The sequence below is a fragment of the Ailuropoda melanoleuca genome, chromosome 2, assembly GCF_002007445.2.
Source record: "Ailuropoda melanoleuca isolate Jingjing chromosome 2, ASM200744v2, whole genome shotgun sequence".
Lineage (NCBI taxonomy): Eukaryota > Metazoa > Chordata > Mammalia > Carnivora > Ursidae > Ailuropoda > Ailuropoda melanoleuca.
In genome coordinates, this window is record NC_048219.1 from 125,192,820 (window position 1) to 125,213,947 (window position 21,128).

Below are 21,128 nucleotides of genomic sequence, written 5' to 3' on the forward strand. Positions count from 1 at the left end.
GATCAATATTTTTAAATGCTTTTTAAAAAAATTAAGCTTGACAAGCTTGAGATTTATTTTATTTTGGGAAGATTAACAGCGATTACACCTATATTTTAAAACAATTAGTTTATTAGGGGTACCTGGGTGGCTCAGTCAGTAAAGCATCTGACTCTTGATTTTGGCTCAGGTCATGATCTTAGGGTCCTGAGATCAAGCCCCATGTTGGGCTCTGTGCTCAGCAGGGAGTCTGCTTGAGATTCTCTCTCTCCCTCTCCCTCTGTTTCTCCCATCCCCACTCACAAGATCTGCACAGAATCTTCCTGGATCACAGAGTTTGTTTGAAATAATAACCTTCTTTAGTAGTGATCTATCACATTTATTAGAGTTTGAAGAGCAGCACAGTAAAAGTGTGAACTCCAGATTAGAGATCTGTGGACACAATGCGTTTATTTATTTACCTTATACTCTCTGAGGTCTTAATAAGTTTAGGATCAGACTTCCAGTCCAAAATGACTGCCAAGTAAAATAATTTAGAAAGTTATTATTATTATGACCTAAAAATCTGTAAAGAATAGAAACTAAAATAAATATAAACTTTTCTAGCTGTGCTGATGATGACCAAAAATTATACGAAGCATTGCACTTTAGTATATTAAGTTCTGAGTTTTGGTTGATAAACATATGCATGCTATTTTCCAGAAACAAAAAAGGATTATAGCCTTTTAGGTAAATTGGATTTTAAGATAAAATATCTTAATAAATACAGATTTTATTTCCTAAAATTTAAAATATTTGTATAAGAGATACTATTATAGTTAAATTACAAGCTAAGAAAAAGTGTATAATTTAGGGAAAGCCATTAACACCCATAATACATAATAAATCCTGTAGATAGTAATACAGACTTTCAAATGTAAAATAGACAAAATAATTACATTAGGAAATTATAAAAATTGAAATATAAACAGTCAATAATTATATGAAAACATTTAATTTTGCTAATAGCCAAATAAATAAAAATTTAAAAATACCAATAAGATATAACGTTTCAGCTGTCATATTGGTAAAATTTTTGCAAGTATGGGTAACCAATATGAAGGCTCTTACATTGCTGATGGGAGTGCCAACTGATGCCACTTTTTAAAAAAGAGCAGTTTGTGGGAGAAGCTAAGATGGTGGCAGCGTAGGAGGACTCTAGGCTCGTTTCTTCCCTCCAACACAGCTAAATAACTATCAAATTATTCTAAATACCCCAGAAATCAACTAAAGACTGACAGAGCAAACTCCACAACTAAAGGGAGAGAAGAAGCCACATCAAAGAAGGTAGGGAGTGCAGATCATGGTTTGGGGGTGACATGGATCACAGTGCTGTGGAGGGGAGGGAGCTGTGGTCACACTAAGGGTGAGAGAAGGAGCATGCAGGGGCTTGCACAAGAACACTTCTCCAAAGTCACTGGCTGGGAAAATGAGAGGGGCTGATTTTTATAAGTTCTTGCAACCGGAAGAGCTTAAAGCCTGGAGTTTTAGAAGTCAGTGGGCTTGGCTGAGATAGAGTCCTGAGGGCACTGCCCTGCTCCTAGAGAGAAGGCAAGCAAACAAATTGGTGATGGTGGGGGCGGGGGGAGGAGCTGCAGATGGTGTGGAAACAGAGATCTGAGGAATGCCTCAGTGGGGAGATTCTTCTTCTTGGAGCACATCCCTGAGGGATGGCAGTCACAAAAATGCCTCTCTGGGGACAAAAGAGAAGGTTGCCACCATTTCCCTCCCCCACCCCTCTGTGTGAACACAGAGCCACCTGTGGAAAGCAGCTCAGCCCTGACAGTGTCTGCCTAACGTGGTTACACCAGGTCCCACAACCCTGCACTCTGGCATGACTGCCATTCTTGATCAAGGTTGCCTCAGTCCCAGCATAGTGAGACCCTCCCCCAAGAGACCAGCAGAAACCCTTGCCCATACCATGTGTGCTCACCAGAGAGTTCTGCAGGGCTTCAGTTGTAGTGGAAGTAGTATCAGGTCTCATTTAACAAGCAGACCAGAGCACACCTATTTAAAACTCACCACACTCTGGCCAGTGACCAAATACTGCCCACTGCAGGCAAGGAGAGCCTCTGTAGATGACTGGCCTGAAGGACAGAGCAGCCAAAACTCAACAGCAGAGTACGTGCAACACACACCAGGGACACTCCCTAAGTGCCAGGCCCTAGACACTACATTATCTCTTCTTCATAAGGCCAGTACTCTCAGAAGCAGAAAACATAATGCGTTTTTCTAACACAGAGAAGACAGAGACTTAGACAAAATGCCAAGACAGTGGAATTCATCCCAAATGAAAGAATAAGCGAAGGTCACAATCAGAGATCTAAGCAGAACAGATTTAAGTAATATGCCTGATGGAGAATTTAAAATAACAATCATAAGGATACCCACGGGGCTTGAGAGACGAATGGAAGACTTTAGGAAGGCCCTTACTGCAGAGATAAAGGAGCTAAAAAAGAATCAGTCAGAAATGAAAAATGTAATAACTGAGACTCAAAGAGACTTGGTGTAATGAACACAAGGATGGAAGAATCAGAGGAATGAATACGTGATATACAAGATAAAATAATGGAAAATAATGAAACTGAACAAAAGAGAATTATGGAACATGAGGATAGACCTAGGGAACTCAGTGACACTATCAAACATAATAAATTCATATTATAGGAGTCCCAAGAGAAGAAGAGAGAGAAAAGGGGGCAGAAAATTCGAGGAACTATTAGCTGAAAAATCCCCTAATCTGGAGAAGGAAACAGACATCCAGATCCAAGAGGCACAGAGACCTCCCATCAAAACCAACAAAAGCAGGACAATACTACAACACATTGTAATTAAATTTGCAAAATATAAAGATAAAGAAAAAATCTTAAAAACAGCAGGACAAAAGAAGTCCCCAACTTACAAGGGAAGACCCATAAGGCTAACTGCATATCTTTCAACAGAAACTTGGCAAGCCAGAAGAGGGTGGCATGACCTATTCAATGTGCTGAATGGGAAAAATCTGCAGCCAAGAATACCCTCTCCATCAAGGCTATCATTCAGAATAGAAGGGGAGATAAAGAGTTTCCCAGACAAAAACTAAAGGAGTTCATAACCATTACACTAGCCCTTCAAGAAATATGAAAGGGGACTCTGAGTGGAAAGGAAAGACCAAAGTGACAAAGACAAGAAAGGAACAGAGAAAACTCCAGAAACAATGACAAAACAAGTAATAAAATGGCACTAAATACATATCAATCAATAATCACTCTGAATGTATGTGGACTAAATGCTCCAGTCAAAAGAGATAGGGTGTCAGAATAGATATTAAAAGAGAGAGAGAGAGAGAGAGAGAGAGAGAGACCCATCTATATGCTGCCTATAAGAGACTCATTTTAGACCTAAAGATACATGCAGATTGAAAGTGAGGGGGTGGAGAAATATTTATCATGCAAATGGATGTCGAAAGAAAACTGGGGTAGCGATACTTATATTGGACAAATTAGACTTTAAACCGAAGACTATTACAAGAGATGGAGAAGGGCACTGTATCATAATAAAGGGGACAATCCGATAAGAGATCTAACAATTGTAAATATTTATGCACCCAACATGGAAGCACCCACATCTATAAAATAATAACAAAAATAAAGGAACTCATTGATAATAACACAATAATAGTAGGGGACTTTAACACCCCACTTACATCAATGGACAGATCATCTAAGCAGAAAATCAACAAGGAAATAATGGTACACTGGACCAGATGGACTTAACATATATTCAGAATATTCCATCCTAACGCAGCAGAATACAGATTATTTTCAAGTTCACATGTTACATTCTCCAGGATAGACCATATACTGGGTCACAAAACAGATTTTAGCAAATACAAAAAGACTGAGATCATACTGGGCATATTTTCTGACTACAACGTTATAAAACTTGAAGTCAACCTCAAGAAAAACTTTGGAAAGACCACAAATACATGGAGGTTAAACAGCATGCTAATAAACAATGAATGGGTCAACCAGGAAATGAAAGAAGAAATTTTAAAAAAACAAACATGGAAACAAATGAAAACGAAATCATAACAGTCCAAACCTTTGGGATACAGCAAAGGCGGTCCTAAGGAGGAAGTATATAGTAACCAGGGTACCTCAAGTGAGAAAAATCTCAAATAAACAACCTTAATTTACATCTAAAGGAGCTAGAAAAAGAAAAGCAAACTAAGCCTAAGGCCAGCAGAAGAAGAGAGATAATAAAGATTAGAGCAGAAATAAATGATATAGAAACTAAAACAAAAAACAAAACAAAAACAATAGAACAGATCAATGAAAGCAGGAGCTGGTTCTTTGAAAAAATTAATAAAATTGATAAACCCCTAGCCAGACTTACCTAAAAGAAAAGAGAAAGGACCCAAACAAATAGAGTCACAAATGAGAGAGGAGAAATAACAACTAACACCACAGAAATACAATTATAAGAGAATATTATGATAAACTGTATGCCAACAAATTGCACAAAACTGAAACAGGAAGAAATAGAAAACTTGAACAGACTAATAACCAACAAAGAAATTGAATCAGTAGTAAAAAATCTCCTAGTAAAACAAACAAAAGTCCAGGGCCAGATGGTTTCATAGGTGAACCAAGAATTAATAACTATTCTTCTCAAACTATTCCAAAAACTAGAAATTGAAGGAAAACTTCTGAATTCATTCTATATGGCCAGAATTACCTTAATAGCAAAACCAGGTTAAGACTCCAGTAAAATACAGAACTACAAGCCAATATCCCTGATGAATATGGATGCAAAGTTTCTCAATAACATACTAGCAAACTGAATCCGACAGTACATTAAAAGAATTATTCACCATGATCAAGTGGGATTTATTCCTGGACTTGCAAGGATGATACAGTATTCACAAATTGATCAACGTGCTACATACACCACATTAATATAAGAAAGGATAAGAATCATACGATCCTTCCAATAGATGCAGAACAAGCATTTGGCAAAGTACAATGTCCACTCATGATAAAAACCCTCAACAAAGCAGGATTAGAGGGAACATACATCAACATAATAAAGGCCATATACAAAAACCCCACAGCTAATATCCTCAGTGAGGAAACTCTGAGAGCTTTTCTTCCACGGTCAGGAAAAAGACAGGGATATCCACTCTCACCACTGTTATTTAACACAGTACTGAAGTCCTAGCCACAGCAATCAGACAACAAAAAGAAAAAAAAAAAGACAGCTGAATCAGTAAGGAGGATGTCAAACTTTCACTATTTGCAGATGACATGACACTGTATATAGAAAACCCTAAAGACTTCACCAGAAAACTCCTAGAACTGATAGATGAATTCAGTAAAGTAGCAGGATACAAAATCAATGTATAGAAATCTGTTGCATTTCTATGCACCAATAATGAAGCAGCAGAAAGAGAAATCAAGGAACTGATCTCATTTACAATTGCACCAAAAACCAAAAGATATGTAGGAATAAACCTAACCAAAGAGGTAAAAGATCTGTAGACTGAAAACTATAAAATACCGATGAAAGAAATGAAAGATGACACAAAGAAATGAAAAAACATCCCGTGCTCATGGATTGGAAGAACAAATGTTGTCTGTATTACCCGAAGCACTCCACGCAATCCCTATCAAAATACCACCAGCATTTTTTACAAAACTAAAATAAACAATCCAAAAATTTGTATGGAACCACAAAAGACCCTGAATAGCCAAAGAAACCTTGAAAAAGCAAAGCAAATCTGTAGGCATCACAATTTCAGACTTCAAGTTAATATTACAAAGCTGTGGTGATCAATACAGTATGGTACTGGCTCAAAAAGAGGCACATAGATCAATAGAACAGAATAGAAAACTCAGAAATGAACCCACAATTATACAATCAATTAATATTCAACAAAGCAGGAAAGAATATCCAATGGAAAAAAGACAGTCTCTTCAATAAATAGTGTTAGGAAAACTGGATAGCCACATGCAGAAGAATGCAACTGGACCACTTTCTTATACTAATTACAAAAATAAATTCAAAACAGATTAAAGACCTAAATGTGAGACAGGAAACCATTAAAATCCTAGAGGAGAACACAGTCAGTAACCTCTTGGACACCGGCCATAGCAACTTCTTACTACATAGGTCTCCTGAGGCAAGGGAAAGAAAAGCAAAAATAAACTATTGGGACTTCATCAAGATAAAAAGCTTCTGCATAACAAAGGAAACAATCAACAAAACTCAAAGGTAAAGGTGTTCTGTGGAATGGGAGAAGATATTTGCAAATGACATATCTGATAAAGACTTAGTATTCAAAATGTATAAAGAACATATAAAACTAAACACCCAAAAAACAAATAACTCAAATAAAAAATGAGCAGAAAACATGAATAGATATTTTTCCAAAGAAGACATACAGAGGGCCAATACATACATGAAAAGATGCTTATCCTCCCTCATCATCAGGGAAATACAAATCAAAACTACAATGAGATATTACCTCACACCAATAACAATGGCTAAAATTAACAACACATGAAACACAGTTGTTGGTGAGGATGTGAAGAAAGGGGAACTCTCTTATACTGTTGGTGGGAATGCAAACTGGTGCAGCCACTCCAGAAAAAAATGTATGGAGGTTCCTCAAAAAGTTAAAAATGGAATTACCCTATGATCCAGCAATTGCGCTACTAGGTATTTAGCCAAAGAATACAAAAATAGTAATTCAAAGAGATACATACACCCCGATTTTTATAGCAGCATTATCAACAGTAGCCAAATTATGGAAAGAGCCCAAATGTCCATGGATTGATGAATATATAAAGAATCCATGGTATATATAAAATGGATATTACTCAGTCATAAAAAAGATGAAATCTTGCCATTGGATGGAGCTAAAGTGTATTATGCTAAGCGAAATAAGTCAGAGAAAGACAGATACCGTATGATTTCATTCATGTGGAATTTAAGAAACAAAAGAAATGAACATGGGTGGAAAGAGAGAGGAAAACCAAGGAATAGACTCAACTCTAGAGAACAAACTGATGGTTGTCAGAAGGGAGGTGGGTGGGGGTTTGGGTTAAATAGGTGATGGTGATTAAGGAGCGCACTTGTATATAAGTGTGGAATCACTAAATTCTACACCTGAAACTAACATTACACTCTATGTTATCTAACTGGAATTTAAATAATAACATAAAAAAGAAACATAAAAAAGAGCAATTTAGCAATGTAGGTCAAATTTATTCTTAAATGTATACAAAGATATTCACATTAGGAAATAAGTATGCAATGATACAGATTCAGGATACTTTTTGCAGCACAGTAAAGGCAAAACAAAATGACACAAATATTTAGCCATAGAAAATTTTTCTTTTTATAGTATGACTCCATACAATGGACTACCTGTAGCCATTAAGGTAATGGCATAGATCTTCACATCCTGACACTAAGATATGTTCATAATTTATTATTAATAGAAGAGTGCATGGTACAAAATAATATGCTTAATATAATCTCAATTTTTTAAACTTAAAATTAGATAAGTGATAAATATAGAGATAGGTAGCCCTCTAAAGACTAATCATCTAGCTTAATGATGGTTGTTTCTGGGAGGTAAAATTTTAAGGACAAGGTTGTGAATGGCTTCAATTTTTGTTTTAGTTTAAGCACTTCTGTGTTATATGAATAATCTTTTTTTTTTAAGATTTTATTTATTGATTCAACAGAGATAGAGACAGCCAGCGAGAGAGGGAACACAAGCAGGGGGAGTGGGAGAGGAAGAAGCAGGCTCATAGCAGAGGAGCCTGATGTGGGGCTCGATCCCGTAACGCCGGGATCACGCCCTGAGCCGAAGGCAGACGCCCAACTGCTGTGCCACCCAGGCGCCCCTATATAAATAATCTTATATTAGTTTTATATCAAAAGAGGAATTTTCATATTAAGCGTAAACTAATTTTGTAATCCCTTCCTGGCTATTTTCCATTTCATACTGTCACTTCTGTATGCTTCCCCAGTTATTCTTTGTTTGAAAGCTGCCATTCCTAAGTCATTCAAACATTTTCCCAGTACTGCTTCTTCGAAAAGTCAAGTGGAGTTACTGATATACTTGGAAATCTCTAATATCTGAAACGCTGATTTTGAATCCCCCAACACGGTAACATAGAAAGTAGAAACAAGACAATATCAACTTTCCAGAAATCAATTTTGCATGGCTAACAATGGTACTGAACTGACCCTGGAGAAAAAGGTAAGAAGATAAGAATGTCATGGGTGCTTATTTCTTAGGTATATGAGCTTTTGAGCCTTGTTTAGCCAATTTGGATGGATAAAATGCTGTTCCTGGGAATTTACATCTGAGGATACAACCCCCAACACGAGGCATGGTAACCCCACCAAGGTAATTTCCTTACCACTTTGACGTTTTGCCAAGCAAGCCCAAAGGAACAGAACAAATATGGTTAAGTTCTCATGGTCAGGCATTCAATGGGGCTGAGTTTAATTTTGACTCTTCCAAGTAATAGCTCAATGAACTGAAATGAGCTATGGGAACTCTCAGGGTCTGCACCCATACTGAAAAATTACAATAATACACCTACCTTATACAGTTATTGTGAGGGTTAAGTAAGATAACACATGCCAAGTACTTATCACAGTGCTTGCACAGAATAACTCAAAATATTGGTTCTTAGTTCATATGCATTGTGCATTAGTATTAATGCATTGTCTTAATATATATACAATATTATTAATTAATATACAATATTATTATATAAGTATTAGGATGATGGGACTTAAAGTGTGCTTACCAAATGTTTTAGTGTTTACATAAATCCCTAGGAATCTTATTAAAATTCAGGTTATTATTGATTAGGTCTAGTGACGGACCTGGAAATCTGAGGTCCACATGCCAAGTAGCAAAGCATTAACGGATATTAACAATCAGCTGACTAAAGAAAAACAGTCTTTTTGTAAGTCCAAAAACAGTGTCTGAAATCCCAAACACAATATAAAATTTTTTAGGTTAATTGTCCCTGGGAGGTCTAGATTCATTTTTACCAAAGATGGATGACATTTTACCATGAAGTCTTATGAACTAATTAGCATTTGAGTTCATCAGATTAGTTTTCACTCAAAAGTGGTTTTAAGAAAACGAGACACAGAAAAGTTATGTTTACATTAGAATTTGAAAAAGAAGCAAAGATCTAGAACACAGAGGGCTATCTAGGTAGAGGGGCCAGCCTGTGTGGTAAAATGACATCAGAGTCCTCATGGTCTGTGCATGTTGTATTATAAAGAAACAAGGGGCATTATTAGAAAATAAAAAAGTGTTGGAGATAAAGTATCCTTGCAAATTGAGCACAGAGAGAGCTACAAAAAATATGAGCATGATATAAATAGTGGGAGTTAAAAAAAAAAAAAAGAAAAACCTCCTAGTGGCACTTGGTCTTAAAGATGATGATAATTATTATACAATTTTTTTTTTAAGTTTTGGAGTATGGACTCATTCTTTGGTTTAAAAATACTAAACGTAATAGAATTGTTGAATGACCTATTTTCATGCTGGAGAAACCTATCTAATTGCCTGCACTAATGAAAACTAAGAAATACAAGTAATTAAAGCACTATTCAAGCTGCTTCGTCTAACTGCTTTATTTCTCAAATCCTTGTGTCTAGAGGCAAACTCAATTCAGTTTCTCAAAGCTAAGTTTAGATCCACCATGAATGGTTACCCTCAACAAACTGAGCTTGGTAGACACTATGATTTTCTGGGATGTTCAGCGTCTACCCCCCTTAAGGACAGTTCTACTGAGGTACTGGCTGTAGCATTCCAAGGCTAGAGGAGTGAGAAATGTATATTCCTTGGTTTTGCCTATATTACATATCTCCGAATAACCTTGGGATTCTCTGAGGTTCCTGTCAGGAGAGAACCGTAGTTGTAATAGAAGGTCCAGTGGCTAGGCATGAGGTCAGCTTTAAAAACATGACAGAGAAAGATTTAATGTGCCTGTAGCATTAGTGTCATCTACACAATGTATTTTTAAGAGGTAATTTTTAATTAAAAAAAAAATTAAGAGGCACAGTAATTACAAAACTGTTAAACCATCTTATCATCTCTCAGAGACAGAGTGTCAATATTCCTTTGAAACAGAGCTCTGGATTAGAAGCTAGCTGAGGAGTATAGAAAACGTTCAAGGGTAAAGATCATTCTTAATTTTTTTATTATTTATTTATTTATTTATGAGAGAGAGAGAGAGTGTGGGAGGGAAGGGGTAAAGGGAGAGGGAAAGAGAGAATCCTAAGCAGATTCCCTACTGAGTGCGGAGCCAATGAGGGGCTCAAGGTGGGGCTCGATCCTGTGACCCCGAGATCATAACCCAAGATCATGATCTGAACTGAAATCAAGAGTCCGATGCTGAACCCACTGAGCCACGCAGGCACCCCTAGAGGATAAAAATCATTCTTAATAAATAAAGGGAAGCTATCAAGAAGAATGCTGAAGAAATCCTGTGGGACCTCACATTTGATATCACTTACATTAATCACCCGAAGAAGAAGGTAAACATACATTAATTAAACCTGCAGATGGTACTACATAAAGCTCATTGTTAACTCCAGCAGAGGACAATATTTTCATAAAAGGGAGTCTTGGAGTTGGGAAAGAAGGTCATCAAATCCCAAGTGAGATGTGATTCCAAAACGATCCATAATTACCTGGATGTTAGTATCTTGCAATAGAGAAAACAACTACATTTCTTTCTTTCTTTTTTTTTTTGTTCTTTCAATTGTTTATTATAAAATGGATAAAACCAAAAATATAAATTAAAAGAGCAAGAACTAATAGCTGCTATTAACACTTTGTTCTGTATTTCCAGACAATTTTCCCTTATTTATATAATGCATTCATTACCATCTTTTCAAATGGATTGCTTTCTCTAATTTTTAACTTTTTAATAGCAATTTATATATCCATTTCCAGGAATCTGGGGCTATCTGCTGCGTTAGCTGATCAGAAATAGGCTGTTACACAGAAGCCGCTCATGGAAGCTGGGCTTCTTATTTCGGTTATGTCCATACAGTTTCCAGTAGATAGCTAAACCCTGAGAAAAGTCAGGCAGATGAAACAGAAAAGTGCAACACAGGGGTACCTGGGTGGCTCAGTTGGTTAAGCATTGCCTTTGGCTCAGGTTGTGATCCTAGGGTTCTGAGATCAAGCCCTACATCAGGCTCCCTGCTCTGTGGGGAGCCTGCTTCACCCTCTCTCTCTGCCTGCCACTCCCCCTGCTTGTACTCTCTCTCTCTCTGACAAATAAATAAATAAAATCTTAAAAAAAAAAAAGGTGCAACAGAGCTGTACTTGTGGAAGGAAGGTGAACACGTTTTCAGTTATGTTACCTAGTTATATATACAAACTAACATAGACAGAAAATTCAACAATCACATTTGGGTCATACAGGGACTTTATAAGAAAGAATAAATATTTTAAATCTTATTTCATCTACATTTAAAAATTATTTTACTTTTTTGGGGGTGCTTGGTTGCCTCAGTTGGAAGAGAGTGAGACTCGATCTTGGGGCCATGAGTTTGAGCCCCATGTTGGGTGTAGAGATTGCTTAAATAAATAAAACTTTAAAAAATTATTTTTTAAAATTATGGTAAAATATGCATAACATAAATTTACTGTTTTAACCATTTTTAAGTGTATAGGTCAGTGGTTTTAATATGTTCACACTGTTGTACAACCATTACCACCATGTACTCTATAACTCTTTTCATCTTACAGATCCGTCACGGGCCACCATCATTCTATTTTCAGTCTCTATGACTACTTTGGGTACCTCATACAAGTGGAATCATATATTATTTGTGCTTTTGTGACTGGTTTATTTCACTTAGCATAATGTCTTCAAGGTTCATCCATATTGTAGCACTTGTCAGAATTTCCTTCCTTTTTGAGGCTGAATAATACTCCATTGTATGTATATACCACATTTGTTCATCTGCTCATCTACTGATGGACACTTGGGTTGCTTCCAATTTTTGGCTATTATGAATAATGCTGCTATAAACATGGCTATAGTCCCTGCTTTCAATTATTTTGAATATAAGCCCGGAAGTGAAATTGCTGGATCATATGGTAATTCTATTTTTAATTTTTTGAGGAACTGCCAAATTGTTTTCCAAAGTAGATGCATCATTTTATCTTCACACTACCAGGTTTCTAACTTCTCTACATCTTTGCCAATACTTATTTTCTGTTTTTATTATAGCCATCTTTATGGATGTAAAGTGTATTTCACCTATATTTGACAATATTTTAGATTTAAGCTTGGCAAAGCATGGTTATTAGAGAAGGTATTAGTTTTTGCTTCCATATCGGAGAAGGACAATTGTTATTAATAAAATAATAACTTAGTGGATTATTCTTGTAAAATTCCTAACTACTTTTCTTCGACAGAAGTAGATTTCCATTTCTCCTACAAATACATTGTGGAAAACGTTCTTCCTAATTCTTTATACTACCTATTAAAATAATACATTTGGTTTAGAAGAACACCCTACCTTTCTGCATAGACAAAAAGGAATTTGGGGATGGTAAAGTAGTACAAATATGACATATATCGACTTGCCATTTCTTCCACGCTGCCCTGGTGTTCTCTAGTTTTGAGTCTGCCCAAAGTATCCTAGACATTTCTGTTAGCCATCAGGGAGCATGAAAATTCATGATTAAATATTTTAAATCTTTTAAGAAAAAGAAATCCTAGATAATTTAATGCATAGGAAATAGCCTTTGTTTGTCATATGTGTTTTACTTTCACTAACTGCCAAACAGAAGCAACAGAACACAAGCAAAAGAAATGACTGATAGACCAGAAAACAAAACAAAAAGTAGCTTGATGAAATCTATTATTTTGATTCTGTTTATTGTATAACAATATATAAATACAGCCATCTCCCAATTGCTTTAAACATACCTTTTATTCCAGGGCTTCATACTGGTCACATATGCTTGTGCAGGTATTGATTGCATGCTATTGAACAAAGGAATAAAGAGAACACTGATCTAGTATTTTCATCTAGTACACATATCATTTAAAATTATTTCAATTCTTAGGGAGAGTTAGTAGGGCGTGACATTATGAGATTGCCAAACACACAAAATCTTTCACTCATTTCAGTGGTTGTGAGCCAGTTCAACCGACATCTGTAATTGCTGCCAGTACAAAGGAAAGGAATAAAAATCAATTGGGAAGCTTTAAACAGAACCGTGGTCAACGAACACATTGTAAAGTGAAAGTATCTAATTATCCAGTTACTGCCCACAATTAAGAAGACTTCCAAAGGTCTGGACTTTGGCTCCTTACCTAAAATCGAAATTTGGTTTTATATACTGGATTTAATAGTCTTTACTTCCAAGCTCTCAATCAAGCTAAAACTATAGACTTTCAGTTTTGACTGCAATGGAACCAACATATGTGGAGCATGTGGAATTTGTGAATAATGTGCTTTGCTGGGCCAACAGCCTCAATGCCAGCCTAATTGTTCCAAGTAGTGGTTTGTTCCTTAATGAAGATTCCACAATGCAATTGTTGTAGAAAAATAATGATTACTTTAGGACAGATGGCAAAGTGGCAAGATGGGGAAATCGTCCATATAATTCTGACTCTCAATCCTGAGCTTGATGAAGGGTAAGAGTCTGACTGAATACTCCAGGAGGGGTGTTTATACAGCTCTGAATCACCCACTTATGGCTCAGCTCTTCATTCTCTTTTCCTTAAATAATGTAATCTTCGCCTATGGGGCTGATGAAGTGAATGACAATGTTTATTCTTTAACTAATTAAATGCTTTGAGTAATGCTAAAGCATTGTTACATTTTTGCCTCTCTGTGTGTGTCCTAAATTCAAAGGGAAAAGTAAGACTGAAAGTCCAGATAAATATATTTTAAAAATTAACATACTCATGAGACAACCATCTGGATTTTTTAGGTTAAATCTGAATAGCCATGTTTTTTGACTTTCAGTTATTTCTATATGAATAGACGTGTTCAAATATCATGTGTGCCTCTCCTTCAGCAACATGCCCCTCTGAAACTATTAGCATACGGATACACATCTTAATAACACAAATCTTAACTAATAATAAAACTAATATTTAACTGACCTATTATTCTTAAACCAGTCACTTGCCTTTTGATTTTATCGTCTACTCTAATAGAGTACTTATCATCTAATACTCTAACAGAGTATATAATACTATCGCAATTTTTCTTGATACGACTTTTAAGCCTCACCTAACCAAGCAATAGGGAAGATTTAATTAGCATTAAAGATTGTTTATAGCAAGAATTTTTAAGCTAAGCTCAGTAAAGGGACTGAAATTTATGTAAACTTTGTGAATGCAGATTCATATACACTTCTCTTCTAAAAGGACCTTTTGCATTCATTTAATTGCCATAGAAGGGGTCTCTAATTCAAAACAGGCAAGGACTACTTAAAATAGGAATGGTGTTATGGAATATTTCATTTTCGAAAGATTTTGCCCAATTGTTCTGAGGAGGTTTTATTTGTAACTAGTCCTAGAGCAAACAGATACCAATCAGTGCACAAATTAACCATTTTATTGGTGCAACATATGTGTTCAGATTGCTACGTCAGCTATTTTATTATCCAGCACTACTGCTTAGCTATTGGCGATGTTGGTACGTCACTTTGCTTTTGTTGCCTATAGATCTTTTTGTCCAGTCATCCATGATAATCTATCACCATATTTCTAGCATTCATTTATTAATTCATTTCTGAATATGTTTTGTGTGCTACTAAATACCATACAGAATGCTCCATGAATCATTTACATGAAGATAAGATCTAGTGCTAGGATGGTAATCAGGGACCATATCTTCAGAAGTGTATGGGTCAGCCCAAGGATTTGGGAATTTATTTGTAGAAAATAAGAAAGCACCAAAGGATTCTTCAGTGGGAAATGACACATTGAATTTGGATTTTCTGTGGATCACTCTGGTAGCAGAATGAAAGATAAATTTGAGGGGGATAAGGTCAGAGGCCAAAGTAAGAGGTAAAGAAAACCTGCTTTTGCCAAGTGGTGGCTGGATCTGAAATAGTGGACTGATTTTAGAAATATTAAGGAGGGAAGATTCATAGGACATGTATACATTTAGCCATTAGTTGAGATAGAGAAGATAGAGAGAAAAATAGCTTTGGGGGGGAAACCCCAAGATTTCTGTTTAGGACTTTTGCTTTGGTTTGTTTTGAGTTTTTATACCCAGCTTTGAAAGTATACAGCAAACACCTGAAGGTGGAGATTTTAAGCCAGAGGAATCAGCTGGGGATTAAAAAAGACATTTGGAAAATGTCTTTTCATCATTTATGAAGTAGCTAAATCATAAAAATGGTTGAAATTATGAGAAGAGTCAATAGTACAATAGAGTAATAGTAGAAATGAAAAGAGTGATAGGAGTAGGATGTGAGCCTTGAGTTGTATGACTGCTTATACTTTCCAACGTGGGCTCGAGGACAGAGACAGAAAAGGAATCGTCCAAAAAATTTGAGAAACCAGGGGATATAATGTCATGAAAGCAAGGGTACAGAGTTTAAGAAAGGTTCAACAATATCAATCAATGCAAACGTGTAGAAGAGATAAGAATAGAAGAAAATCTGCTTTTTAATTTGACATTTATGAATTGCTTACTGTCTGATAAACCAGTCTCCACAAATTTGCTGCCTCCTTCAATGTATTTGACCAATTACATTAAAAGCCATTTTATTTGATTATCTGATTATTATTTTATTGATTTTATTGATATTATGCTATTTCTATTTTATGTGAGGAATCAAAGCACTATACTTGTGGATATGATGTTACATATTCTATATTTCTCAGATAATGTTTACTCTGATAGGTCAGTAGCCAAAATGACTGTTGTGAACTCATTCACTGAAAGGTTTTGTATAAAGATGCATACTGATTTTTCATAAATATGTTTTTACTTTACAATAGTGAAGGGGGGAGGCCTTTACCTATGTTAATCAGTCACTGGATGAGGGTTGCCCCAGGAAATGGGCATAATTTTAGAGGCGGCAGCTGCTTTGATCAAGGGAGCTTCAGGGGTGGGGAGGACTGGGCTGTGTGTCAGCAGGCAAGTGAACTGAGTTTCAAATAAACTTACAGAACCTGATGTATGGTGTATACTTAATAAGTCCTAACTGATCTTATTAAGTGCTTGAATAAAAGACCTAAATATTATACATGGCTGAAGACTTTGCATGGCCAGCCCCTGTGTAACTCTTCATTCTACATTTGCACCAGCTCTTTTCCTCCACCCCTCACCATTTTACTTTCCTAGAAATTGGTCATCCTCCTGGCCTGAAAATATGAACTGCTCTTTACCTAGAATCCACTCCCATATCCCCAACTCATAATTACTTACTCTTAGTTCACAACTCAGCAACAAGTGTCACTCTCTAGGGTTTTTTTCCCTAACCCTAAATATGGGCTCTGTTTCTTCTGTTTGATAGTCTATGGTATTATGTGACTTTCCTTCAAAGCATTTGTTATAGGTGAAACTATAGTCATAGTCAAGAGTCTATAGGAGAGTCTAAATGCTATAAAGTCAATACATTTCCATGGAATAAAGAAGTGAATGAATGAACCAGTGCTTTAAGATGAATATCATGTAGTGAGTATTTTCTATAATATGTACCATAAAATAATAACAATGATAAACATTTTTATAGAGTAATTACCTCCCACCTCTCAGGATTTTCTTATATTTATCTGAAATCTCTGGCTGTATTTTATCAACATGCATTCAACATAAAAAAAAAAAAAAAACTACTGGAGTGTATACTATATACATAGGTAAATAGGGAACGAATCTCAATTAGTGTGGGCTACCGACCTACTTGGAAAAGTTCACTTAATGAAGTAGGGCACTCCATTAGATAGCAGTTGCTTTTCCCTTTGTTTTCTGTGATAAACCAGCCAAAGTCTGCAGCTGAAAGTAGCTGAGTCTTGCAAACCTAGCCACGACCTGGACCATTGTGACGACAGCGAATTATGCCTTTGCTAAAGCTTTTTATCTCCACAGCTGAAAATATGTTCCTGACCAGGACGAAATATCTCCTTTTGCTCCAATTTACTAAAAAATGCGCAGATTAAACTGAGTGTACATTTCCAATTTCAATTAAATTCTAACATTATAATTTGCTCCCTACACTGCAAGTTCTTACTAACTAAACAGTAAAGAGCTGGAATGCTGCTGTGTCCTGGCCTGCGATGGGGACTCGAAGAGGCTACAGATACAGGTGCTGGTAGTGACCAGCAGCCTGGTCCGCCTCTAGTGTGGGGGATATTGTGAACATGTGAGTTAACTGCCCAGCATGAAAATTTCCTGAAAAGTCTAATCCTCATGCCATCCTGGTTTCCTACTGTGAACTCCCAACTTTTAGTCACCTAGAAAGCTTGTGAAAAATGAAGATTCTCAACCCCATATCCAGATTGTCTTAACAAGTGTCTTGGAAAATTCAGATACAAGTGATCTGGGGACTGCAGTTCCTGGGAACGCTGGCCTGGGGGATTACGTTCCAACTGCTCAGCGTATGTGAAATGGGGCCTATGAGTGTGTCCTGTTGAACACCAGCCTGTCATTCCTGGGCTTCTTTTCCAACCCACTTCCTAGTTACAGGCAGTGCTGAATGTAACACTGAAGCTACTTTATAACTTTTGTCTTTCTTCCTCCTTTCCCCTTTGCTTTGACTGCCCTTTACCAGTTTCTACATAGTTAGGTCCAATTTTCAAGGCTCATCACAGATGTCAACTCTCCTCTAAAGCCTCAGGTCACCCCCTCCTCTGCATACACCTTTTCTACACTACACAGCAGAGACAGCAAATAGACAACGTGCAGACGGACCTCTATCCCATAGCCATCACTGACTGATCAGGTCTCTGACTCCATTTCAAACCCTTGTAAATCATGTTCTAGAAGCTAACAGCAAACTCTGAGGTGTAGTGGATAAAATGAAACCTGTTGGCCATTCCAGCTGCTAATTTTAAAAAATTATTATTATTATTATTACTATAGCTCTACTATGTTATAACATTAATTTGTTTATATATGTATCTCCTACTAGACAGAAACAAAGATCATGCCTTCTTCACCATCAGCTCCTACCCTAGTAGCTGGGACAAAGTAGGCGCATAATATTTAACTGATGAATTCATACTTGAATGATACTACTTGCTTGAGGAAGTGCTCACTTACACTTTAGAAATAGCTTGTGGTCTTTTATCCCTTCGACACTCAGTAAGTGTCTTCATGATCATTCCTTTGAGAACAAAAGCTAGATGTAAATTAGCCTGCATGAGAAATATTTCACGATGTCATCTGTATGCTGGGAAGATTTCTGAAGCAAGATTGATAACAATGAACCCTCACTTAGTGATGCTAAAGCATTGGAGACTGCTCAACCTCTGACCATCAGGAGTTAACAGAAGACGAGCAACCTAAAGCTAAAGAAGTCTCCTCTGTCTTTATTCCGACTTATCTTGCGCAAATGTCATTTTATCATCACAGCAATAGCATTTATTGAACATCCTCTAAGCTTCTGACTTTAATATATGAGGGTTTCACTCTACTGACCTGCCCTTAAAGAGCTTTAATAAAGCTTATTCTTCTTAATGGGGTGAGATAAGATTGCAATGGAAAAGGATTGGCATAATCAGAAAGAAGGAACCAGAAAGAACAAATGTTCAAAGAACAGATAGAATTAGTAAATATCTTCAAAATAGAAGCATTAAAACTTCCAAAGTCCTTGTTATTAACAAGAATAGTATCATTCATAACATTACTGAGGGTTTTATATAACAAGTATCCTTCAAAGAGCTCAAAATAAAATGTATTTGCTGAAGATGTTGTTTTATGAATTGACTTTCCAAATATGTAATATGGGTGAGAAAAAAAAATAACCTCTAGGACTAATTATTCTAGTTTCTAGAGCTCTTTAAAGTATGTCTAGGCATCAGACAAATGTTTGGTGAGATAATTAGCTGGCAAAACACATGTGGTGTGTTAGCTGGGATATATATTTGTGGGAGGTTAGTTGCTAAAGAGTAGCCTGCAGGTTTTCCTAAAACATAGGAGTTATTACTTAGAAAAGACCTGATGGCTAAACTTGGTTGTCACTCATAATTGTCCTCAAACCCTGTGCCTCCTTTTTTCTAACATTGTCTCCCATTTGTTCTATTGGTTTAACAAATGTTTTGAGGTAAACATTCATGTCCAGACCTCCCTGCCTAATGAAGATACTACAGATTGGCATAACTCAAAATGTTCTAACTAAAAAAAAAGTTCTATCAAAAAAAAAAGAAAAAAGAAAATATGTCAGAGTTATACCAAGAATGATTTGGGTCCCTCAGAGAGGCAGCATGGATAGGAACTAGATTGAGGAGCTTGGGAAAAATGTAAGATGAAGTAAATACAAGGTTATTCATGTTATAATTGCAAAGGATTGAGAATAATCTAAATGTCCACTGATAGTGGGCTGTTTAACAAATTATGATTAAAAAAAAGACTAGATGGCCATAAAAAAAGTTTTTTTCTAAGCAGATATTGTAAATCTAAAAAAAAGCAAGTTGTAGAGAAGCCTACATTGTGTGATAGTTTGTGTTTTAAAAGTAGCAACTATGTATACACACACACACACACACATATATATTCCTTATTTATGCTTGTAATTTTTCTTTTAGGGCATGTCAAAATCTAACATTGATTACTAACATTTGGAATTTCAACCATGAGATTATAAAACTTTTTAAAAAATAAGCAAACACAATTTTAAAACTGCAGTTGAACTACAAATGAAAGGACATAGAGACAAGACTTTGCCTAAGTTTGAGGCTTGCCTCCACTATTTGCAGGCTGTGTGAATTTTAACTTTGTGAGCCGGAGTCCTCATCTACAAAATGGGGCTGAAATAGTGCCCACTCAACATCCTCTGGGAAAGGTTAAATGAGATAGCACATTGAATGCATTGTCTGACACATAACATTACTCAATAAAGGAGGCCATTATTATTATTAAGTTATAACAACTCATTGAGCTAACTTGCCTGGTTTAATAATTTTCTTTTCAAAGGGGGCCCAGAGTTCTGATTGGAGAATTTAAAGAATTTTCTACTTTCCACCAGCCAGGAATTAGAAGGAAAATGGAAAGTTAAAAAAATAAAAAAAGATTTATGTTGAAATTCAAAGTTTTTTTTTTTTTAAAGAGTTATGTTGTGGTTCCTTTGTTACATACTCCTTGAAATGGTAATTCCCACTTTATGAATTTGTAATCTTGAAGGTTTCTAATGACCTCTTCCTTATTAATGTAATTTTTTCTGTTTTCTTCCTTCCTAGTTTTTGTGGCTTCCAATTTCCTTTCTTATTCTCTGAATTCCAGTAAGTTACGAACATGTTTGAACATGTTTGAACAAATTAGACAGAGTGGCATTGAATCCTTGCTCTGCCATGTGAAGAACCCGTGATGTTCCGATTCTCAAGTTCTCTAAGCACCAAGTTCTCTGTATCAGGTTAGTGTGCTCCACTTTGCTGATAGTTTTGACAATAAAATTAGGCTGCCAGTGTGAAAAGGTCTGGCTTACCTTGAAAGTCCCATTTTCTTTCCATGAACCATTCTAATTCTCGCTGAATCTATAATTAGTTTTTTGAAAGTTCTTTTTTGCTTTTATTTTTGTTCTGTTTGCTGGTTCTTTATCTTCCTTACACACCCTCTTCCTGCAAACCCTTGCCAGATGCAGATGTTCCTGTGGTTAATGACTGGCCTATTCCAGTAAGAAACAGATAAAGAGAGTAGACCAACCAGGAGTTAACCTCATAAGGTTGTTGATTTTGTCTATTCATTTTCTCCATAGTACAAAACATACTTCTTGAAAATACACTCTTTGTCCTATCAATTTTTTTTTTCCAGGGTTTCTTACCTCTCAGAAAGCAGGCACTCAGAAAAGATCTGTTGATTGCTTATTATAAGCACATAAATCTGAAGACTACATTTTAATGAGAATGTGATATTTCTTTTCAAAATAT

The 21,128-nt window shown here is 36.1% G+C and overlaps 1 long non-coding RNA gene across 1 annotated transcript; it reads right to left on the bottom strand.

Moving 5' to 3' along the window:
* Positions 1 to 438: 438 nt before the first annotated feature.
* LOC117796421 lies at positions 439 to 20,806 on the bottom strand. The gene is made up of 3 exons (XR_004620921.1): positions 20,687 to 20,806; positions 13,002 to 13,058; positions 439 to 495 (listed from the first exon to the last, which is right to left on the bottom strand). It is a non-coding gene; the product is annotated as an uncharacterized LOC117796421 (long non-coding RNA).
* Positions 20,807 to 21,128: the final 322 nt, after the last annotated feature.